The 24,543-nt window shown below is 54.3% G+C and overlaps 1 protein-coding gene across 2 annotated transcripts in view; it reads left to right on the top strand.

The window, feature by feature from the left end:
- The window catches only part of GNG7 (G protein subunit gamma 7), a 116,971-nt gene that overhangs the window by 53,801 nt on the left and 38,627 nt on the right, over positions 1-24,543 (top strand). Inside the window, exon 3 of one of the 2 annotated variants that reach the window (XM_037165184.2) lies at positions 12,259-12,355. The exons of the other annotated variant lie outside the window; for it this stretch is intronic. The gene's annotated coding sequence lies outside the window, so the exon portion shown is untranslated. The remainder of the gene's footprint in view (positions 1-12,258; positions 12,356-24,543) is intronic. 2 annotated transcript variants of the gene reach the window in all.

The following is a 24,543-nucleotide window of genomic DNA, read 5'->3' as shown; positions in this document are numbered from 1 at the left end:
GTGGGGAAGCGGGGGGGCAGAATCTTAGGAGTCCTGTCTTCCTGGGTGCAGCTGAGTTCCTCCCCCACCCGCACCTGCCAGGAATAGCCCGGGGCCGGGCACAGCCATGCAGCTGCAGAGCCGGGAACAGAGCCCGGGGCTCTTCTGCTGGGTTTCTTGGCTGTGAAGCAACAGGGCTGTGAACTGTGCTTTCCAGGCATTGGGTGACCAGGGATCTCAGCCTCTTTGCCGAGAGCCCCAACACACGCCAGGCCAAGAAACTGGGACCTCTGCAGGCTCCTCGCTCTGCTCGTCATCCACGTCGTCCGATCCTGGTGCAAACGTGTGGCGCTGGAGGAGGGAGCTGAGCAGCTGCTTCTGAAGTCATGTCTATTGTGGGAGCAAGGAAGGAGGGTCTCAAGGGGCAATTTTGCCTCCAGGGGACACTGGACATTGTTTAGGGACATCTGTGGGTGTCACAACTGGGGGTGACCCCTGGCATCAAGGGGTGGGGGCCAGAGGTGCTGCTCAGCACCGCACAGTGCCCAGGACATCCCCCCATAGAATGACTGGCCCTGATATCAACAGAGCCAAGGGGGACCCCGCATTAACCGCATGTATATTGGATTGTAACGTTTAGCAGCTTCGGGAACTCGGAGATGCTCGGCAAGTGACCTTGCTCAGCCACAGTGGAGGACCGCCTCCCCTCTCTCCCTCGTTCCTCCAGCTGAGTCAGCTCCCGCACGTGTTCTCTGACCTGCAGTGGCTTCCCCTTCGGTGGGACACGTGGCGCCATCCTGAGTGAGTGGACCCGCCTCCTGTGGAGCCCTGGGGGTGGGTCCAAGGGATTTGCCTTCTCGGTGGCTTTTTCTGCTGCATGTGTCTTGTTTAGATGACACGGTGACCGCAGCTTTCAGTGAGCTCCTTGGTCAGCCTGGTGCGAGTCTTTTAGTTCAGGAAACAATTCACGAGCCTCAGGATCTGAGTTTGGAGGGACATACAAGGGTCTGGGGGCTCCGCCGACACAGCACTGCTGACATAGGGGCCGAGACACTGTCTGTGGGGGGCCGTCCTGGGCGCTGTGCGGTCCTGAGTGGCATCCTTGGCCCCACCCACGCAGTGCTAGGAGCACCCCCAGTGTGACCACTACAGCTGTCCCCAGATATCACATGTGTCCCTGGGGGCAGAGTCGCCCAGGGCTGAGAAGGATCTAGGGAAGAGTCCCGGACTTCAGGACGAAGATGTGCAGGGGTTCCCGGGAGAGTCAGAGCTGGGCTGACCCAGCCCGACCCCTGGAGGAGGGCCTCTGGGAGAAGCGAAATTTCGGCCAAGGTCGCTTCGGCAGAGGCTGTAGCTGTTCCACACAGGAGGCCCCAGGCGAGGGCCCAGGGAGATGTTTGTCGGCTGGTCCAAATGTTAATAATTAATTTTACCTTTTTTTTAAATCAGTGGGCAAAAATGAACAATCTATTAATGACTATATAATCACAGATCCAGCCTGGTTTATAGCTGTGTTTACACTGACGCAGTTGTGAAATGCAATTTTCTGTATAACTGCACAGAGGAAGAGACCAGGCTGGCAGAAGCCCCTACATGGTCCGGCAGCCAGGTGACGCTGGAGGGGAACAGATCACACTTAAAGGCCATGCAACAAAATCAGAAACAGAATTCCTCAGAGAGGTTCCCCTCCTGGTCGGGTGTAGCCCTGTCTCCCTCCGAACTAGTGGGCGCACCTCTGCCCCACCCCTGTCCGAGGGGCCTCGGCATCTGTCACCTGGACCCTGCCTCCCCTCCCAGCGCTGCCTGATTGGCTGAGCAGGTGGGTGTCCTCCAGCCCTCATCGCTGTCCTCCCAGGTCCCCCCACACCTCAAGTGTGGCCTCACCCCAGCCCTGAAGGGAGGCCCCTCACAGGTAGGAGGACAAGGGTCTTCTAAGGGTACCACTGGCATCAGTAGCCTGGAAGATTTCTGCCTAGCAAGATAGGGCATTTGGCTCCAGTAACAAAAATAATTACCTATGGCTAGTGTTTCTATCCCAGTACAATTCACTGGGTGCTGGCCTGGAGTGTCTGTGGTCACCTTAACTGGGGTGCGCCTGGCATCGAGTGGGTGGGGCCGGGAGTGCTGCTCAGCACCCACAGTGCTCAGGACGGCCCAGTGCCCAGGAAGAGACCCTGTGTTAATTGCTTGGAAAAACATTTAATTTGGTCCCTGCTCGCAATAGATACCAGAATAAATCCCTGATAGTCAGATGGTGTGAACCCCAGTCTCTGTGAATCACCTCCTCTTTCCTCCCACTCGGTGTTTGTATTTAAATATGTGCAACCTCCGAGAACCTCAGTAGTCAGATGGTTGTGGAATGTAATGGAAGCCCCTGACCCAGGAGAACTCCCCCTCAGCAAATGCAGGTTTTGTACAGCCTTCCCCACCAGGCTGCAGGCCCCAGGGCGGCCGAGCTCCCCCTTCCCGGAGTTCACTGCCACACACACGCCAACACCTGGGATCCACCTAACATGCTGCTCAGACCAGGCCCTGTGGTCTTTCCAGCCACAGACACCAGGTGGCAGCACCACCCTCTCAGTGGGTGCCTTTCCTGGCTCCTGGTTCCAGCGTCCCAGAAACACCGCAGTCTAGACACCCGCCGGCGGAATTCCTCTCCCCTGAAGTCAGTCTGCAGGGAAACATTTGCGATCCTCATTCTCGGTCATCATTTCCCACTGTGCATGTTTGAGACTGTCTCGCCAGGGGCTGATCACTCAGCTCAACTGAGTGGCTTCATAAGGGTCTGGGTGGAGGCAGACCGGACACAGCATGGGTGGAGTGGGGGAGCATTGCTTCTCGGAAGCCAGGCAGGGAAGGAGGACCCATCGGGGCCTGTACAGAGTGTGAAATGCCACTCGGGCCAGCGAGGTCTCTGGCCAGGCCTTTGTGGCCAGTTCAGTCAGTAGCCTTTTTCCCAGCTGGCCCGCAGCCAGCCCCAACCGTCTGCTCTGTGTCTGGCCTTGAATTTCTTCCCTTTGCTGCCTTTTGGGAACTGAGAGTCTCAGGTTGAATGCTCAGAACACAGGTATCTGCACCCTTGCCTGCACCGAACCCAGATCTGACCTGGGAGAAGCATAACCCAGCCCCGCCTCGCTGCCAGTCCTTCCCAAACGGAGCAGCATCTTGCAAAAGTTAAATCTGGTGCTTGCTGTGTTTCCTTGGGCCGCCCAAGCCCACCCACTGTGGGTGAGACCCTTGCGAAGTACTTTTTCTGACATGTCACATCTGATCCAACCACAGCAGCCTCTGAGGCTCTGGGGGTGGACTCTGGGGCACTGCCAGCGTCCTGCCGAAACATTCCGGGACGGAGAGTCCGTGAGCCTGGGCTCTGAAGGCCCTTCATGTGTATCAGCCCCGGGGTTTGGGGTGCGAGGCTGGCGGCGGCAGAGCACCGCACACTGGGAGGCCGGAGCTGCGGGAGTTTGTTCCCTGTGGCTCTGGGAGCCCGGAGGCCGAGACCAAGTTGCCTGCAGGGCTGCTTCCTCCTGGGGCAGCGAAGGAGAGTCTGTCCCATCTCTCCCAGCTTATAGGGTCGCCGGCAGCCCTTGGTGCTCCTGGGCCCACAGACGCGTCGCCTCCGCCTCCGTTGTGCACACACAGCCATCTATTTCCCTGTGTGCATGTCTGTGTGCAAATTTCCCCTTTTTATAATGATACCAGTCATATTGGGTTAGGACTATTCTACTCCAAAGTATGATCTCATCTTAACTAATTATACCTTCAAAGACCCTATTTCCAAATAAGGTCACAGTCTGAGGTCCAGGGGTTAGGACCTCATCATACGAATTTGGGGCAGAGACCCAGTTCACCCCCTAGCACCAGACACTGGACCCTGCCCTGAGGGGTCCCAGGTGGGAACCAGCACCTCCGGGTGGCACCTCCTGCCTCACTTCCTGAGAGCCGGAATTCCACTTGGCCCGAGGAGGAAGGGGAGTTGGGTGCCAGGAGGGAGACAGACCTGGCCTGGCCGCACTCCCCGTGCACGGCTCAGGGCCAGGCAGGGCTGATGCCATCTGCAGAACAAATGATTTTCTAAGAAAGTGCTGCTGTGCTTCCTCGAAGCCTCGTGGGGTGGCAGCGTGGCGGAACTTTCCCAGAGCGAGGCTCAGCTGACTGGGGGAGAGGCCGGGGCCTCCACATCTTGCCCCTCCCCACACAGGACTCTCTTCAGAAATGTCTAGAGGGACATCACTTTCAACAGCATGGTGCATCCAGCTGCAAGCATTTTGGGGACCTCCTGTCCTGAGCCCACATCTCTGAGGAGTTTGTCCTGCGGGCCCTGGAAGGCCCCGGCAGAGAAAGGTCTGGCTTCTTTGAGAAGCCGCAGGTGCCCAGGCTTGTCCTCCTCCCAGAGCCCCAGCACCGTCCTGTCTCATTGACAAGGAAGCGCGGCCTCAGGAAACACCAGCTGCTGCTCACTCCCTCCACTTTGGATTCATAGGAAATGGTAACAGAACCCTAGTTTGGACCCTGTTCTATCCAGGTCATTCTGGGCCGTGCCAACCCCTTCCAGGTTCTGCAGCCTGGCTCAGGTTACCAGGTGGGACCCTTCTGGGTTCTGGGCACGGGGTCAAGCTGTGCAAGTGTTGCTATAACCCATCAGCTACTCTGCACAACTAGGGTTCTAGAAACTGCCAAAACACGGCTCAGAGAAGGGAGCCAGGGACCCCCATTCAGACATATTGGGGTCCCAAACCCCAGTGCTGGGGCAGGGGCTGGCAGGAGAGGCATTCACACAAAATCTCAGGGCATGCTAAATACCTCAGTGATCAAGATATATGATATCTTAATTATAACCTCTTATTTTATTATAAAATAAAAAGTAATTTGAACTCATTTCATTTATTTGATTTAATTCTAATTTGACTTAATGTCAAAATAAAACATTTTTTTAATCCTCACCTGAGGATATTTTTTATCAACTTTAGAGAGAAGGGAAGGGGGGGAGGGAGGGGGAAACACCCATCAGTTGCCTCCTGTGTGCGCCCGACCGGGGCCGAACCCGCAGCCGCTCTGTGCATGGGCGACACACACCCCAACAGCTGAGCTGCCCCGCCAGGGCACGAAACATTTTAATGTGATTGTTTATTATTTCCACTGAAAATCCAAAACCAGTGTGAACATCTGTGATGAGCCAAGCTTCACGTTTTTCAGGCAAGACAGGGTCGAGCCCCACTGGCCCTCCCTCCGGCAGCCTGGGTCTTCCGCACGGCCCGTTACCAGTCCCGCCCGTGTTTGGCGCGTGGTAGGTTTTGTCCTTCGTTTTGATTCTTTTTTGCGACAGTGTTAAAATATTATTTCTTGACCTCTGGGTGCTTTAGTGTCCTCTTCTGTTCTGTTACCACGTCGAGTGCCTCACCCGCCACTCCCTGTCCTGCAAGACCCCCTCCCCCACTCCCACCGCTGCAGGTGTGAAGGCAGGTACTGGACACAGACACGCACCTGCCAGGTGTGAGTGGTGCTGCTGCTTTAAAAGGCCCCAAGCACCCTGGCCCAGGACGTCCGATGGGAGCAGGGAGAGCTCTGCCAGGGTTCCCACCTCTGGTCCCTGGGATGTGTTCAAGGCGGCACAGGTGTGCCTGCCTCCAGGGACACGTGAGCCAGCTGTCCGGCTCCAGATTACAAGCCTGCGTCACTTGTGGGTCGTTGCGTGCTGTGCTCTCGGCTCTCATGGCTCAGGCCTGTCCATCCGCCTCTGACGTGGACTCTGCACCTGTCCACAAGTGTGCGCGCAGAGGCCTCCCGGCCCCCGTGGCGTCTTGGTTCACAGGCCTGCTCATGCGTGGCTCAGGGTTTCTATTTTTCACAGCGAAGGTCATGTGTGGGCAGCACCTTTGCTGAATCAGTTCTCACTCTCAGGTTTCAGTTTTTCTCCTCCGCAGTCCTCCCCCCACCCCTCCACCTCCTCTCCACCTGCACGTTGTCCCGACTTTGGGGGTTGAAACTGTGGTTTGCTCTTTGTCACGTTAGGCGCAGCCTAACCTTTCTTCTCAAATGCCACCTGATCTGAGGCGCCGGCTGAGGAGCTGCACCTCGGACCCTCGGGACCTTGCTGAGCCCCCGCTGACTCCTGCCGGTGTGTGAGTGCGCCACTGGCTGCGGCTGGGACAAACCGGTTTTGCTGCCCAGAGAGCCTCTCACCTGCTTTTGGTGGTTGCCAGGCTGAGCTCCTGATGGAGGCCAACTCCAGTCAATTTTAGTTTCCCATCTTCATTTTTTCTTTTTTTGTATACTATTTTAATCTTTTTACAGTGGGCAACTTGCCCTGCTGGTGTGGCTCAGTTGGTTGGAACACCATCCCGAGGACCAAAAAGTCACGGGTTCAGTTCCTGGTCAGGGCACACGCCTGGGTTGCACGTTCAGTCCCCAGTCAGGGTGCATATGGGCAACTGATTGATGTTTCTCTCTCCCTCCCCCTCCCTTCCCTTTCCTCTTTCTCTCTCTGGAATCAATAAAATACATATATTTTTGACTTTTTAAAAATAAATAAAGTGGCAACTCATTAGCATTGTACAACCATCCCTGCTATCTAGTTCTGGAACTTTCTCATCAGTTCAAACAGGAGCCTTCTTGTCTGCATTTCGGGGTGTCCGCTGGAAAGACAGTACTACTGTTGCTGCTGCTGCTGCATCTGCCTTCTCTCCTCCCGGCTCCTAGAAACCTACCTCCCCACGGAGCCCTCCCCACGGAGACCTCCCGGCCGCCGGCCCGCGTTGGGGGCCGGGCCTGGCCTGTGAGCACATGTGTTTATCCTGAAAAGGCGCGTTGTGGTTGGCTGGAGAGTGGCCCCCTGAAGTGTCAGGTCCTGAATCCCTGAACCTGTCAGCAGGTTACTACCAACGCCAAGGTTTTGCTGATGTGGTTAAATTAAGGATTTTGTGATGGAGTTGATCCTGGTGGGCCCTAAGGCAGTCATAAGTGTGCCTAGAAGAGGAAGACAGAGGGTGACCCGACATGCACCGAGGATACAGCTGTTGTGACGACAGAGGCAGGGATTGAGGTGATGCAGCCGTAAGCCAGGGGACGCTCGGAGCCCCCAGAAGCTGGGAGAGGCAGGAAGGACGCTCCCCTGGAGCTTTCAGACGGAGCACAGCCCCGTGACGCTGATGTCAGACTTCCAGCCTCCGGAGCTGCGGAGAACAAAGTTCTGCTGCGTTAGGGCCACCAGATCAGTGTGGTTTGTTGCAGCAGCCCCAGGAAATGAAGATGGACAGCACAGGAGGTGTGCATGCAGGGACTGCACCTAATTCCCCCTCGGAGTGCAGGGCCTTCCTTGGGCTGCCCCGTGGCCAGCTTTTCCTCAGGGGGAGGGAAGCCACAGCTGGATGTCACTCTTCTTCCCACTGTTATCCTTCAGCTCCCTGGGAAGACCTCGTCAACAGGCCACACTTCATCCCTGACCGTGGGGGGTGGGAGGCACAGACCCTCGAGATGCAATGTGGAGGGCGTGGGAAAGGCCTTCACACAACCATCCAAGGCAAGGGCAGAAACTTTCAATTTCTCAAAAAACAAAATAAAACAAAACAAAAAGACGCCCAACTTACCAGCTCAGTTTGCCCATCTGTGAAATGAATCCAGGTGAGACAAATGCCGACGTTCCTCCCAGCTCTGCAGCCCCACCAAAAACTGAAAGAAAAATCTGCACACAGCGAGGGAAAACAAACGTACTCCCTCCCCCAACGGCAGAGGTGCTGGCTGGCCACTCGCATTCTCTGGATAGTTGGGTTTCCTAAATTGAGCCACCACCCCACGAGCGTGCGCCCTGCATACTTTCAGGCAGTCTCCACTCCAGGCTCTGGAAACACTGCCCTGAGTCTGCATTTGCGAGCCCAGAACAGTCGGAGTCCCCAGGCATCTCCGTCTGGCATTTACAGCTTGGAGAGCCACAGCTGTCTCTTCTCCAGCCAGCGGGATGGGAGGGACAGGGCACACCTGCCTCTGTACCTCAGCTCTGCCAGGTGGCGCAGAGCATGTCGGCCCTCTCTTTACAAACGAGAAGGTGGGCAAACCACCCTCCCGCAGAGTGCTGTGCAGAGTGTGGGGCGGGATGCCCACCCAGGCCCTGCCATTCCGCCCTCGCCAGCCCCAGGACCTGTGTGACCTTTTGGCCTTTGTGCTTAGCACCTGCCCAGGGTCTAGGCTCTGGGGTCTCAGCTTTTAGCAGGTCTCTTCTCCTGGCCCTGCACTTCTCTCTCCCTTTGATCCCTTCTGATTGTTAACTGTCAACCTGGCTATAAAAGGCAATTCTGATCTGAGAAGACTGGGTGGCCCACTGCCTGGGGCCCACATCAGCCTCTGCGCCGCAGCCGCAGCCGAGGTGTCTGGGATTGATTTAGATTCTCAGCATGCCGTTGGAGGCGGCACATGCTGCTACGATTACATCGGAGCCTGTGCTCAGATGCTCCGGGGCCCCGCCCTCGGCGCCCCTGCTGCTCGCAGACCCATTGCACCAGCTGTGCCTTCACCGACTCTGCTGACTTGGAAGGGCTGGTGTAACGTGGGGCTGACACACAGACTGTGCTTTTCTGCTGGCAGCTCCTGCCAGGGGCCCAGGAGGGAGGCTGTGGCTTTGCGAGAGTGTCAGGGGCGGGTAGAGGGAAGCCGGAGCCTGCAGAAGGTTCAGCCTCCATCAGAAGCACATCTCGGGCCTAGCGGGCTTCCTTCCTGGCCACACCTCCGGAACACTCCTTGAGGGAGTGTAAAGGGCCGTCCAGGATACCATTGCCTTTTCTCTTCCTTGACAGAGTCTTGCACTGGGGAGGTGACATCAGTTCCCTTCCTGCAGATGTCTCTTTTCCTGCCGCTCAGCAGCGGGGACACAGGCGGCAGAGCAAGGGCGACAGACACGTCTACTGCCTGGATGCTGCACGTACACACGTGTTTCTGCCAGTCAGTGGGAGCTGTAGCTGGACACCATTGTGTCGCTCCAACAACAGGGCCTGGGCCAGCAGGGCAGCCCGGTGCTGGTCGCACTGAGTTGAGGTCGTCTGGGGTGACTTATTTATGTCCCAGGTGTACCCCGGACCACCTGGACAGAATGGAGCAGGCGGGAGGAGCCACCCCTGCTGCAGCACTCCGCGGGCGTGGGCAGTGCGCACACCTCCTGTGAGCTCATCTCTCTTCCGTAAAAGGAAGAGGAGAAGTCTGCGTGCAGTTCCCCCTGCTCGCGTCCTGACGCTGAGCCGCTGTTGGCGTCATCCACACCCCCCCCCCTTGCCTCGCCAGCTTGGTGGCGCTTTCCAGCAGTCCCGGGAATGTGGGACCGCGGCAGATGAGCACAGGAGCTCGGAGGAGAGTCCATCTGTTCCCTGTTAAGCCAGACATGAAGAAGGTTTGCAAAAATGCAAAACAACTCCCCTCATCTCCCTAAAACAATTTTTTTTTTGGTTAAACTGTTACTTTTTATTTCAAAATGTAGTCCTGCTAAAATTTTAGAAATAGGTAGCTTTTTAAAGAGATTTTATTTATTTATTTTTAGGGAGAGGGGAGGGAAGGAGAAAGAGGGAGAGAAACATTGATGTGTGAGAGATACGTCAATCAGTTGCTCTCACATGTCCCCCAACTGGGCGCCTGGCCTGCAACCCAAGCGTGTGCCTTGACTGGGAACTGAACTGGTGACCTTCTGGATCACAGGCAAGTGCTCAGTCCACTGAGCCACACCAGCCAGGGCAGAAATAGGTGATTTTTTAACGCATGCTGTCTGGGGTCCTCAGTCTTTTTTTTTTAAAGTAGGCTATTTCCTAGAGCAGTTTTAGGTTCACAGCAAAACCGAATGGAAGGTACAGGGAGCTCCCATACGCCCCTTGCACTCCCTCCCACACGGCCTCCCCCATAATTCCTTCTCATGATAGTTGTGTACCTATTTTTATGTAGCAGGTTTATTCAGATACTGCCCAGGTTACACATTTGCAGTATACAACTCAGTGGTTGCTGGTATATTCAGGGCTGTGCAACTAGCACCACAGCTCAACTTGGGAACGTCATCGTCCCCGCCAGGAGAGAAGCTCCGTGTCTGTCAGCGGTCGCTGTCCATTCCCACCTCTCCCAGCCCCTGGCAACCAAGAGTCAACTTTCTGTCTCTAAGTGTTTGCCTGTTCTGGACAGTTCTCCTAAACGGCCTTTTGTGTCTGGCTTCTCTCACTGAGCACCATGTGTTCAAGGTCCCTCCATGTTGTAGCGAGTGTCAGTGTGTCCCTCCTTTTCATGGCTGAGTAATATTCCAGGGTGTGGATGAACCAACTGTCTGTTCATCTGTTGATGGACACTTGGGTTGTTGACGTTCTGGCTGTTGTACATAGTGCTGCTGTGGGCACAGGTTTCTGTGTGCACATAGGTTTTCATTTCTCTTGGGGAGACACCTGGAAGTGGAACTTCTGGGCCACGTGGAAACTCCACGTTGAACCTTTTGAGGAACCGTCGCACAGTTTCTAGTCGACTGCTGTGCGTGAGGGCTCCACGTCCTCCCCACCTCCCCAACACCGTTACTGTCTGTCTCTGTTCCAGCCGTCCCGGCGGGTGTGAAGCCGCATCTCCTTGTGGTTTGATTTGCATTTCCCTGGTAACTAATGAGGTTGAGCATCTTTTTATGTGATTATTGGCCATTCGTGTATCTTCTCCAGAGACTGAGGAAAAGGAGGCAGCGTATGCACTACTTACTGCTTCACCACGTCCGCTCTTCTGCACTCTGCGTGTGTTTGTCCTTTCATCCGTCCACGCCTGGCCTCTCCGGTAGCAAGTGCCATGTGGGGTGTTGATGGCACAGCCCTGCAGGGCATCCTAAGGGTCCAAGGAGCCGGCTGGCCTGCCTGGGGCTGTGCGGCCAGGGGGCAGGAGCAGCAGACAGGCCTTTCAGTGGAGGGCATTCCTGGAACTGGATCAGCACAGGAGGCTGCTTGCTCGCTGGTCATGAGTTCCTCTAGACGAGAACTCTCATCTGGAGTGATCCTGCCCCCAGGGGACACTGGGCCATATTTGGGCACACATCTGAAGTTATCATGACTGGGGATGTCCTGGCATTAAGTGGGTGGGGGCAGGGATGCTATTCAACCACCCCCCCGCCCCACTCTGTGCCCCAGACAGAAAGACCCATCTGGTCATGAATGTCAACAGTGCTGAGAGGAGAATTGTGTTCTAGAAAGTTCCTACACCCTGGGGTCTGAGATCTGCAGTGTGCCCCGGTGGCCATGCCTCCACTCTGTGCCACCGCCCCCCACCCTGGACTCCTTGCCGCTTAGAGTTTCAAGGCTCCTTCCTTTGTGACAGATGCCTTCCCACCAGGGCTTCTGCCTGTTGCCTCTGAATTTCGCTGTTGCAGATCAAACCCACATTCAGTCATCGCCTAACCTTAGAGAAATGCCCAAAGTTGGTGCCACTGGAGAGGCGGAGCACCTGCCGCAGGGGTGCGGCGGGGACGCAGCGTGATCCAGCACCTGCGTTCTGCACCCTGGAAGCTGGCAGGGCAGCGCTCGCTTCCCTGGAGACCGTGGACATGCCCTCAGATCCCGCCTGGTCTGTTTGGACTCACGGAGCCGCTGCTTACAGGAAGGGGTGCGCCACTGCAGTATTTGTTTTGGTGAAATTGAAACCTCAGATCTCAGCGGAGATGTTCCAGAAGACAGACCTTCCCCAAGTCAGTGAGGGAAACTGTGGAGCTGCCGGAGGTCAGCCCAGGACAGTGGGCCGGTGGGCGGGCCGTCTCACAAACCACCACGTGGTGTTCGTGCGCCAGAACGGCCCCTGGAAGCACGCGCCCGCTCCCCACCTGCACGGCCCTCAGGGCCCAGGTTCCCCCCCCCCGCAGCAGGGCCCTGTGCATTTGGTTTTCCCAGGCAGCGCGGGGCCCTGCTCCCCCAGCCAGGCCTGCCCCTTCTTTGCAGCCCTGTCCGTCACCAGTGCTCGTGGCACTCTGCAAACTCAACTTCCCATTTTTGGAAATGCTTCTCGAAACTACTTATTTCTAGCCAAAGCGAAATGACCTTTTCCTCCAGCTTCCAGTTTTTCCCTTTTACTAAAAAAGAAATTCATGCAGAAGTGATACTAGCTGAATACAAATCAGTGTTTTCTTAGCCGTGTGTTTTCTTTGTCACGGTCACCCCCACAGGACCCTTTTTAAGGCTTTGTCTTCTAATCGCTCATCAAACAGAAGAATGCCAGCCACGGATGGAGGCACTTCATATCTTGAAACGTTATGAGTTCATAGCGATACTTTAAAAAAATCTCAACTGTTCACCTCTGCAGGTGGCTCGTTACTGGAAAAAACTGAACTTCTGGTAATCAAGGAGTTGGTAAGAACAAATTCTCCTCGCGGGACCCCTGTGAAATGTTAATAGCACAGGTGAGGCATCTGCTTATGTTCTGTCTACACACACAGCTGGGCTTTATGCCTACAAAGAGTAAGTTTTTTCCGCTTCCTCGAAAATTGATCCCTGCCCCCATCCCCTGTGGAGAACATATTTATAAATAAATCTAATAATCCAGGCACCTGGAGAAAGGGGTCTCTGGCAGGCCCATTCCCCAGAACGTACCACCCCCACCCTTGTGGGCGTGGTGGGTGTTCATGGTCTTTGGTGCGTGGACAAGAGGTGGATGGGTTTTAATTCTGAGTCTTGGGCCAGCTCCTTTGTGTTCCCTTGTTTCTGCGCCCTGGATCGTACAAAGGAAGGGCAGACGTTGCATTTGTACAGTGGAATAATAACCGTCCATTGCACAGGGCTGTTGGGAGCATGAACTTGTGCGTTGAGGGAAAGGGCCAACAGAGAGCCTGGTGAGAGGAGGTGCCGAGCAAGTGCCACTTTTGCTCTTGTCATCGTCACCACTCCCATGTCACCTCTGAAATCTGCTTTCTAGAGTTCCCCACGCACATGCACCCGTACCTGTGCGGACGCAGGTGTGGGGGGACACTGCACACGTGGCAGCCTGGTCACCTGAGCTTCAGCGAGGACGACCCTGATGGGTTGGGTTGAGGCCCTGCCCCTTCATAGTGGTTTGGCTTCTCATAGGTTCCCCAGGGGTGCGGGACCACATTTTATGTTGGTTTCTTAGCTCCAGATTCTAAGTTACTGGGGGCGAGAGCAGAACTATGGCTGCCAATCCTCAGAGAAGCCCCGTAGACTCAGAGAGAGGTGGGAGGCCTTACTGTACCTCTGCCCGGTGGGCGAGTTTTTTGTCCAGTCTCTCTTCTCTGACGAGGAGGCCCCTGGAGGGTCCTGGCCTTTTATACATACATACACACACAACTTTTTTTTTCTTATTAAAATACATATAATATAAAACTTACCTCCTTAACCATCTTTTAAAAGATTTTGTTTATTTATTTTCTACTCTAGAAAAGGGAAAGGGAAGGAGAAAGAAAGGGAGAGGAGCATTGATGTGCGAGAGAAAGTTGCCTCTTGCATATCCTCCAATGGGGAACTTGGCCTGCAACCCAGGCCTTGCTCTGACCGGGAATTGAACCAGTGACCCTTCAGTTCACAGGCCGGCGCTCAACCCACTGACTGCCCCACCCAGGGCCCACCTTAACCATTTGAACTGTAAAGGTCAGCGGCATTATGTCCATTCACTTTATTGTACAGTCATCACCACCATCCACCTCCAGAACTTTCTCATCTTCCCAAACTGAAACTCTGCCCCCATTAAACACTAGCCCCCATTGCCCTCCTCCAGCCCCTGGCCTCCAGCAGCTACTTCCTGTCTCTCTGCATCTGACTCCTCTGGGGACCTTGTGGAAGTGGAGTCACAGGCTTTGTCCTTCTGTGTCTGGCTTGTTTCACCGAGCGTGACCTCCTCGAGGTTCTTCCACGCTGCAGCGGGTGTCGGAACTCTCGGTTAACAGCCGAATGACAGTAGTTCACTGCGGTCACACTGCGCTTATCCGCTCATCTCCCGACGCGTGTTGGGGTGGTTTTCACTTTTTGGTGGTTGTGACTAATGCTGCTCTGAACACGGGTGTGCAAATATTACGTCTTCAAGACCCTGCTTTCAGCTATTTTAGGTGCAGACCAGACGTGGCATTGCTGGGTCCTGTGTCCAGTCTGTGTTGCACCTTTCCAGGGCACTTCGTCCTGCTCTTCTCGGCGGCTGCCCCATTCAGTCCAGCCGTGCATCCGGGTTCACATCACTCCACCTGGTCTAAGCCCCATTTTAATCTGTGATTTCAAATTACAAAAGCAACAACTTACTAGAAAAATCTAAAAATGCCAAAAAAAAAAAGAAGCAGCAGAAATCCCATTTTTGTCTAAAACGCCACCACTGATTTCAACCAGGGCTTTTCGGCAAAGCAGGCTTTATCCTGAAGCTCTGCAGGCCAGGCTGGTCCTTGCAGACATGGGCAGTGGGCAGCATCTCCTCTCTCCTGGACAGGGCCACGGGGTCAGCAGCCTTCGGACCTGCGTCTGTTGCTGGCATCTTACAGGAGAGAAAATAGAACAAGCGGAGGCAAGGTAGCATGTTGCCAAATAGCATCAGCACGTAGGAGTGCCCCTTACGAGTCCTGTAAACGCGGGGAGATTATTTTTAATGTCTGCATCACTGGCTCACACAAGCCGGCTGAATGCGAAATGCTTGTTTTTGAGTCGAATGTTCTGGGCAAGAATGTTCCGCTGTGTTCTCTAAGTGAGGTCGAGTTGCTAGGTTACCAGGAGCATCAGGAATCCAGGGAACAATGTACAATTGTGTTCAACTTTGAAAAATAAAATAGGTATTGACATTTTAAAAGGATAAGAATAGTAATGGGCTGTGGTTCACAAGTTCTGAATCCTCATTGCAATTCTGCCATTTCCATTACTTACGTGGATGGATAACCATTTGCAAGCCTCAGTTTCTTCATCCATAAAAATATATGAAAATGATTATATGCTTGATGAATTTGAAAATTGACCTCCTTCTCTCCCTTACATGTTATGTTTTTCCATAGCACCTCTATTTTTTTTATGATACTTTTAAAAACCAATATGCTCAAAAACCCCATTTGGATTAAGGGCCCAACCTCTGATACTGTTGTTACCTATCATTTATTTTCTAACAGCGTTATTGAGAAAATTTATTTACTATAAACTTCACCATTTTAAGTATAAAATTCCATGGTTTTTAGCATATTTACAGAGTTTATAACCATCCACCACTACCTAAACAGTTCCAGAACATTCTCATCATCCCATTCCCAGTAGCAGTCGCTCCCCAGCTCATCTCCATTCCTCTCCTCAGCCCCTGACAACCACCCATTCACTTCCTGTCTCTGGACTTGCCTGTCCTGGACGTGTCCCATACATGGAGTCACACACTGTGTGGCCTTCTGTGTCTGGCACCTCTCACTGGGCATGGTGTTTTCAGGGTTCCTCAGCGTTGCAGTGCGTTCACTGTGGTCACAGACATCACACGGCCCTCCGTGCCCAGGGTCCAGGGGCACCGGGTCCGTGTTTCATCGTCCTTACTGAGCCCGTGGCCTGGACATGAGTAGGGGACCGGACTGAAGCGGCAGAGGCAGGGGCAGTGTGGGGAGGCCAAGAGGAAAGTGGGAGGCTTTGAGGAGCAGCAGCCCCCGGGGACAGCCCAGCACCCCACACTCCTGAGCAGCCAGGGAGAAAGGTAGTGCCGGGTAGCCAAGCAGGAGAGCCCGCAGGGAATGACGACCAGCCGGAGGAGCTTGTGGGGTGACCCAGTGTCCCGGTTTGCAGGGCTGAGGGTTCCCAGGATATAAGACTCAGAGTGCTGAAACCAGGACGAGTTGGTTGCCCAAAGTTCGGGTTCCCAAGAAGCAGCCAAGAATAGATACGTCAGCAGGCAGCTAGGAATGAAGGTCAGAGGAGGCTGGAGAAGAAATATGGCCCCTGACGAGACAGTGTTCCCACAGGGCTGGTGTCCAGCTCCAGCTGCCCTCTGACCCCACACTGTTCCCTTTGACTGCCCTCGTCAGCTATTGACTTTTTTGAAAAAGGCAAAAACCCTCATGACGTGTTTAAAGAGGTCTGTTTACTACCTGTCCCTCTGCAGACAGCCCGTCAGGGACTTATCTTAGTGTAATCTTTCATGTGCTGCCCTTTGGTTGTCCTCCGGAGAGCTAATTAGGATGCAAAGGCCAGCTGCAGTTCCCCAGGACTCCCGTCATACCCTCCGGCCCCCTCCCACACCTGCTCCGAGCTTAGGAAAGAGCTGGGACTGCAGAGGCCTCTAGTTTTCTAAGCAGCCTGTTGAGCTTTGCGCCACTGATGTGCAGTGCCTGCTGGGGGCGTTTTATACCACATCGTATCATCCGCAAGTAGGGCAGGTTCTGCTCCTTCCTCTTGGTCTGGACATCTTGGATTTCGTCTTCCTGCCCCACCGCCACGACTGGAATGTCCAGGACAACGTTGCATGGAAGTGGCAAGAATGGCTGCTCTGACCCTGCCTGGTGTAGCTCAGTGGATTGAGTCTAGGCTGCGGACCAAAGGGGCCACTGGTTCGATTCCCAGTCAGGGCACACACCTGGGTTGCAGGCCCGGTCCCCAGTGGGAGCCACGTGAGAGGCAACCACACATTGATGTTTTTCTCCCTCCCTTCCCCTCTCTCTGAAGATAAATAAATAAAATCTTGAAAACATAAATAAAAGAATGGGTGCCCTGGTCTTGTCCCTGGTCTCAGGGGAAAGGCGTTCAGTCTTTCACCATTGACTGTGATCGTGGCTTCAGGGTGTCCCTCGAGGTGCTTGATCAGGGGGCGGAAGTTCCCTTCCAGTCCTCTCTGCCGAGTTGTTTCTGTCCCAGGGGAGTGTAGACATTTGTCAACCTCCAGATGCATTTATGGAGATATTCACACGGACTTTGTCCTTTTTTTCTGTTGACATGGTACATTACGTCGACCAGCTTTCGGACGTCAGGCTAACTTTTTATTCCTTGAATAAATCCCCTGTGGCCGTGGTGTGGAAGCTTCTTTACATATTGCTGGATTCAGTTTGCTGATACTTTGATGAGGGCCGTAGGTGTTGGATCAGTGTACTGGGGATCGATTCGTGATGAAGAGGAGGGTGTGGCTGGAAGGCATAGCATGGGGAAGTCTCCGAACTGTCCCGTGCCTGACATCGGTGGTGGGGGCATGAAGCTACACGTCCCCTGAAGTTGCAGGGGTCTCCACACGCCCGCACACAAATGCGTGCGTGTCAAACCAGGGATGCCACCTGAACGAGCTCCGTGGGTTGTATCCATGTCAGTTTCCTTGTTGTAATGAATCGGATGTTTGTGTCCCCCCGAAACTTACATGTCGAAGCTCTAACCCCCAGTGGGATGGTATTAGGAGGTGGGGCTTTGGGGAGGTGATCGGGGTTAGACGAGGTTGTGAGGACGGGTGCCTGGGATGGGATTGGTGGCCTTATAAGAAGAGGAAGAGGTCAGAGCTCTTCCTCCTGTTGCTGTGTGAGGACACGGTGAGAAGGGGTCATCCATGAGCAAGGAAGGGAGTCCCCCCAGGAGCTGCCACGGCTGGCACGCGGGTCTCCGACGTGCAGCCTGCGGGACCGGGAGCAGTAACGCCTGTTACTTGAGCCCCGAGTCTGGTGTTTCCATACAGCAGCCTGAGTCAACGAGGACCCCGGCAGTGGTATCCACTGTGCAAGACGTTACCATCGGGGGAGGCTAGGGGAGGGGTCAAAGGACTCCTGCACTTTTTTTTTTTTTTTGCAACTTCCTGTGACTTTATACTGATTTCAAAATAAAATGTTTTTATTTAAAAGGAAGACATTTGCCCTGGCTGGTGTAGCGCAGTGGACTGAGCACAGGCCTGTGCAGCAAAGGGTCACAGGTTCGATTCCCGGTTGGGGCACATGCCTGGGTCGTGGGCCGGGTCCCCAGTGGGGGACACGTGGGGGGCGGCCACACATGTTTCTCTCCCGGTCTTTCTCCTTCCCTTCTTCTCTCTCTAAAAATAAAACAAATAAAATATTTTTTAAAATAATAGGAAGACATTTAAAGCAAAAAGGACACTAGAGAGCTGAGTGGAAGGAGGTTGCCCGGCCACTCAGGTCAGCAGACCCCGAAGGCGGCCCTGGCAGGGGAAGACAGATCTCTGCAGCTCAGGCCCTGGGCTCGGCGCTGGGCCATGTGCTGGGAGCTCCTGCCCAGTGAGGGCACAGAGCAGGGTCCCAGCACTGCCTCTGGGCCCCCCAGAATTCAAAGACAGTGCACCGATGGTCTTGCCTCGTCACTGGTCGCCTAGAATCAGGTGGGCAGCCACTTCATAAGGTCCAGAGGCCTGGAGAGGTGCCCCCTCGTTCCTCCCCGCCGGGTCCCAGAGCCCCACCGCTGGCCTGTGAGCCCGTTTGTCAGCAAGTCTCAAAGGTGAAAATGCGTCCACGGGGTCCGTGGGTTAACGTGTACCCGCACTCCGCTTCTGCACCTCCTAAACCTCCTTCTTCAATCAAAAGGCACTTCCTGACCCTCCCCAAGGGAAATTGGGGCCCCGGTGCATGTGTTTGTGACTTTATGCATTTCCCCTTCAAAACCGTCATCACGGTGTCTGATGCTGCATTCACGGCGTTACGCTCCTGGGGCTGTGAACCCAAGAGGTCAGTGCACCTCCAACCTGTTCACCACTTTATCAGTCCAGAGGCCTTATAAATGTCATCTCATTGATAAAATGTCCGTGGGATGAAACCATGCCAAAGTCCCCTTTCTCCAGGTCCCTGACTGTCCTCTGTCCCCTGTCATCTCTATCCCCTCCTTTTGCCTGGAGGAAAGGAGAGGCTGGTGTCAGGACTGAATCCTCATTCCATGAAGCTGGGCGTGGCTGGGCTCCCCAGCCAGGTGGACATCTCAGTGGCTCAGCCCCGAGCCCCAGAGGCCAGACACCCCGGCTGGGGCTTCCCGAAGCCTCAGGCCAGCCTCACCCCTCAGCACTGCAGGCACTGGGGCCAGCTCGTTTCTGGGGGGCTCTTCTGGCCTCTGTGGGGCACTGAGAGCAACATCCCTTGCCTCACCTACTCGAGGCAGGAGCGCCCCCCTCTGTGATGATAACCACAGACGTCCCCAGACCTCGCACAGCTCGAGGATGTTTAACTGGACGTGGCATCAGACCGTCTTCCTGTCCACCGGAAATGCGCCGTTGTGAGACAGGCGGAATGAAGCCGTCAGGAAGCACGTCGCCAAAGATGATGATCTTTTAGGTAAACTTTTCTTTAAAAATGGTTTTGAATTTATAGACAAGTGGCAACAGCAGGGCAGTCTCCCTCTGCCCGTCACGTAGTCTCCCCTCACTCTGGCATCTGTCACGCCTGCAGGGCATCGCCGCAGCCAAGAAACTCCTATCCGCACGTTGACGGTGACGAAGCTCCGTTCACTCTGACGTCATCGGCCATTCTGCTAATGTCCTTTATCTGTCCCACGGTCTCACCTGACATTCAGATGTCACATCTCCTTTGGCCACTCTGGGCTGTGACAGTTTCTCAGACTTTCCTTGTTTCGGTGGCTTTGACTGTTGTAAGGAGGATGGGTCAGGGATTTTGTAGAGAGTCCCTAAATTGGGGTTTGTCTGACGTCATTCTCTTGATTAGATAGGAATGAGTGATAGGTCTGGGAGAAAGACCCTAGAATTAAGGTCCCTTCTTATCCTGTCATCTCCAGGGTCACGCGTCACCGTGACTCATCACCATGATGTTGACCTTGATCCCTTAGCCAAAGTCATATGTGTCAGCCTTCTCTGCTGTAGTCAGGATTTCAAGGTCAGTGGAATCCGACTGCCATCTCTATTTGCAGTTCCCACTGGTGGACTTGTGTGTACCCATCTGCCTTCTTTCTCATTTGAGGAAACGGAGGCTCAGGAAAGATAAGGGCCCTTGGAGGGTAGACGTCAGGACTGGGATTTGTCCCTGGGCTGGGCCTGTGTGTGTCCTTTCCACCTCACACTGTTCCTCAGCCTCAGCAGGGTCCTGGTGGCCCACCAGCAGCATGTCCGGCATCCTGGCTTGTGGCTTCCCAGGCAGATATGCCACCCCAGGAGGCTTCCATGTGTGGCCCTGGCTTCAAATGTTTGGTCCTGCTGAGCAGATGAGAAACCCGTCGGGGAGGTGACAGTCGCTCTGGAGGGTGGGAAGCCCCGGCAGCCCGGCAGCTTGGGCTGGGGGCCCGGCACCCGAGGGGCCTCGCTCTGCATCTCTCCTGAGGTCATTTTCATGCTGTCACAACACCTTCAAGATGCCTGACCCAACCCTTAATCTAGTTTGTAAAGGGGTGAAAGGCCCCTGACCTTTAACTTAAAAAGTTAAATAGCTTTTTCCCTCTATTGGTAAAAGTAACAATGTTCATGGCTTTTAAAAATTTCAGAAAATGCACAAAGGTTTAAAGAAGGACACCAAACATCACTGAATTGTACACTTTGAAGGGGTGAATTATGTGCTATGTGAGCAATATCCCGATTTTTATCCCCAAAATTAGGAAAAATTCAAATGCCTGATATGACCAGTTTTCTATATAGCTTCAAACTGACGGAAAGTTGCGAGATCAGGGCAGGAATTTTGTGCGCCCTTTGTGTCCACATGTGCCAGCTGTTTACATTTGCATTCTCCTTCTTCTCTCTCTGTGTTTGGATATACATGTATGGGCATGCATGTACATTGTAGGTGTATGGGTAGTATGTGTGCATATGTACAGAGTCCCACTTACAGCATATATAGTCATGGAGTTACCTATGTATGTATAGTTGTATATATGCAGTCATACACGTATGCATCTTAACTTTTTCTGAGCCGTTTGAGGTCAGCTGGAGACATTGTGCCCCTTGACCCCTAAACACCCCAGTGAATATTTACTGGGAAAAGGATGCTCTCTTATAGGACCCCAGCACTGTCACCAAAGTCTGGAAATTTCACACGGACATGATCTTATCTAACTTACAGTCTGTACCCAGATTCTCTCACTTGCCCCCACCCCCCACCCTCAGGACGCCCCCTGCCTCCAGGTGTCGCTCTCCTGGGATCCAAGTCTGAGAGTAACACCTCCTTGTGTTGTAGTCCGAGATTTTTTCACAATGGCCACCTACGGTGCTTTCATGGATTGTTTCTGTTCTTTGTTAACAGTTCATTTTTAAAGTTTTGTGACCATTCATGACTTCTAGAAGAGGTGCAGAAACTGAGAGAGTTGATACCCCTACCTTGTCCAGCTTTCCCAGGTCGGCCTCTTCCGTGAAGTCGGGCTGGCCGTGGCCAGAGCTGCACCCTCTGTGAGTTGGGGTCCGCGCTTCGATCCCACATGTGTTGAGTGAAGAGGAGTGAGTGGAACCCCCGTCAAGGGGTGGGAGGGGCGTGCCTCATGGTCTCCACCCTGGAGGACAGCAGTGCCCATAAATGCCAAGCAGGAAGCCTCATTTCTGCAGGGGATGAAGCAGCCAGCGTTCAGGGTACAGCGGGAGCTGCAGGCGAGACTTGGCTGCTGTGTTTACAGAACAGCAGGGGTGGGGGCAGCCCCACCCCACAGTGGGGGTCCAGTTTGCACCCTCCTGTGGTCTGAGAACCTAGCCCACCCTCCTGAGAGTCCTCCTGGGCAATTTGCAAGTGAGAGAATTGAGGCCTGGCCCCCCAGGCCACCCACCTCCACAGTACTCTGTCACCTAGATTGTCCTTTTTATTGTTGTTTTTGTCTCATTATCGGGGGCTTTGTCCCTAAGAAAAACTCTGTTGGGGGCCAGGAAGGGCAAAACTATAGATTAATGTCTTTTCAGGCTGGGACCGCCCAAGACAGAGCTCTGACCTGTCCCCGTACCGCCCCCCCCCAGTGGATTCTATGATTCCAATCAAATCTTCCTCATGACCTGATGTGGGGCTAAAGAGGAAAAAGGAAAGATGAGTTCCTGGTGGCTCAGTGTTGTGTTCTGCCTCCCTCCCCTGCATTTATATATATATATCTTTTTTTTTAAAGATTTTATTCATTTATTTTTATTTATTTTTTTAAGAGTTTATTTATTTATCTTTAGAGGGGAAGGGAAGTAGAGAGGGAGAGAAACATCAATGTATGGTTGCCTTTTGTGCTCCCCTGCGGGAACTGGCCGTGTGGGGAAGGCCCGTGCTAGAGCAGGGCTTATTTATTTTTAGAGGGGAAGGGAAGGAAAGAGGGAGAGAAATATCAATGTATGGTTACCTCTCGTGTGTCCCCCGCTGGGAACTGGCCTGCAACCCAGGCATGTGCCCTGACTGGGAATCGAACTGCAATCGTCTGCTTTGCAGGCCCACGCTCAATCCACTGAGCTACACCAGCCAGGGCCATTTATATGTTTTTTGAGATTTTATTTATTCTTAGACAGAGAGGAAGGGAGGGAGAAAGAGAGGGAAAGAAACATTAATATGAAAGAGAAACACTGATCAGTTGCTGTTGTACATCATCCCAACCAGGGACTGATCCCGCAGCCCAGGGAAGTGCCCTCACTGGTATCGAACTGGCAACCTTTCACTTTGCAGGACCATGCCCAGCCAACTGAGCCACACCAGTCAGGGCTGTACCCTGCATTTAGAGGAAGGAGCATAAAGAAAGAGATTGGGAGGGGCGTGCTGGCCAGAGAGGGGCTTTGCTGTACAGGTGGGCAGATGTCATGGGCAAGGACCCCGCTCAGCCGCAGGGTCTGGTCCCTAATCTCCTCACACACGTCCCTTCCACGGCTCCCTTCCTAGTTCATCAAACATTTATTTGAGTGTCTGCTCAGGGCCCTGCAGTGGATGCAAAGATTTTCACAAGCCCAGATGTAGCCTAGCAAAGAGTTGCTTTGTCCTCACGTGGCAGAGGCTTCCAGGGAGCTCCCTGGAGTCTGTTACAAGGGCTCTGACCACGTTCACGGGGCCTCCACCTTCATGACCAAATCACCCCCCAGACGCCCCACCTCCTGACACTATCACATTGGGGGTTAGGATTCAACATACGAATGTGGGAGGCGAGACACAGTCCAACCTGTCACCCCTCCCACAGAAGCGCATGACGAGTCAGGATGTTACGGCTCTGTGAGTGACAGGCGGGACGGAGCCCAGCGTTCCCCGGCCTGCGAGCCGGTTGGTGCCTGCACATTCGGGGGCACCAGGCTTTCCTGAGACCCACAGAGTGCGTCACACCGCACCCAGCCTCCCCGCAGGCCACATGGGGTGTTACGATGGCTTGATTTTAAACACAGATGATTTTTTTTTAAATCTCTAGAACGGTACATGTGGCAGACATAACAATGTCCACATTGTGGTCCTGGAGCCTGCAGACACGTCACCTCACATAGTAAAGGGACTTTACAGGTGGGATGAAGTCAAGGCCCCTAAGACAGGAATGACCGTGGATTACCCAGGGGGCCCAGTGTCCTCACAGGGTCCCAGTAAGAGGGAGGCGGGCCGGTCAGAGTCAGAGGAGGGAGAGGCTGCGCCACTGGCTGAGGACAGAGGGAGGGGCCACGAGCCAGGGATGCAGCGCCTCTAGAAGCTGGAAAAGGCAGGAAATGGTTCTCCCTGGAGCCTCCGGAAGGACCAGCCCTGCCCACGCCCGGCTTTGGGACTTCTGACCTCCAGGACTATCTCAGAATCAATGTGTGTGGTCTTAAGCTACTAAATGGATGGTCCCAGGAAACTCAGATGCAGAATTACTGAGTAATTGGGATTTTTTGCTTGTTTGGTGACTAGAAAAGCATCCTTTGCCCTCCCCCCTTAGATAGGTGGCTTGTCCTTGTGTGTCCCCAAGGAGGTGACCAGTGTGCAGAGCTGCTCGTGTCCTCTTCTTGTCACTGTGAACACTTGTAGACTTTCGGGCAAGCGCTCCAGCGCTTCCCAATAGAAACCACTCGTGTGCCTGGGTCTCAGAGCTCCCAGGTTCACGTCCAGCTGCTGCTGGGCGGTCTGCAGGTCCCCCGCCGGCTTCCCCAGCATCCCCCTTTCACTTTCTGCTTTCCCTTCTCACCAGGGACCTGGCTCCTGGCACCAGCCCAGGGGCCTGGGTGGGAGCTTGGGTGCCTGTGGGGTCCCAGGAGAGTCACTGGCCAGAGCTCTGGGTGCCCACCTGGCTGGCTGCTCTGCAGAAGAGGGTGACCCTCAGCCCAGAACAGCAGCCACTGCTGCTGTAAGTGGCCTCTGCTCTCATTAATGCATGACACAGAGCCATGTGACACAATTATGTGCTTCCAGACAGCTGTCCCCCGCCTGTGGTCCAGATGTGTCTGGAGCAGTAGGGCCCCAGAGTGACAGGCCCCTCCAGAGTAGGCAGTGGCAGGGGGCCGAGGGCCGGGGCAGGGGTGCAGTCTGCATCCTCAGGGTGTTTGTTCGTCTGTCTGTCCCGGCTGTTTCCTGACCACTCGCAGACTAGCGACACTGGCGCCTGTCCAGGGCCTGTTGTTTTCCATGTAGGGGCCGGTCTGGGATCCACGACCCGTGATCCAGGAGGCGGGAGGCACGGGTGCCAGGCCCACTCCACCTCTTCCCAGCTGTGCAACTTGGAAATCCCTTAACTCAGGGTCTTTCCACCTGATTCTGTTAACATTTGGGGCCCGATGACTCTCGGAGGGAGCCTCTGGCATCAACCGGGTGGGGCCAGGGCTGCTGCTCAACCCCCT

The sequence above is a fragment of the Artibeus jamaicensis genome, unplaced genomic scaffold (assembly GCF_021234435.1).
Source record: "Artibeus jamaicensis isolate MK-2021 breed Jamaican fruit bat unplaced genomic scaffold, CSHL_Jam_final scaffold_537, whole genome shotgun sequence".
In the NCBI taxonomy this organism is placed as follows: Eukaryota; Metazoa; Chordata; class Mammalia; order Chiroptera; family Phyllostomidae; genus Artibeus; species Artibeus jamaicensis.
This window is presented reverse-complemented; position numbering and strand designations above follow the sequence as displayed.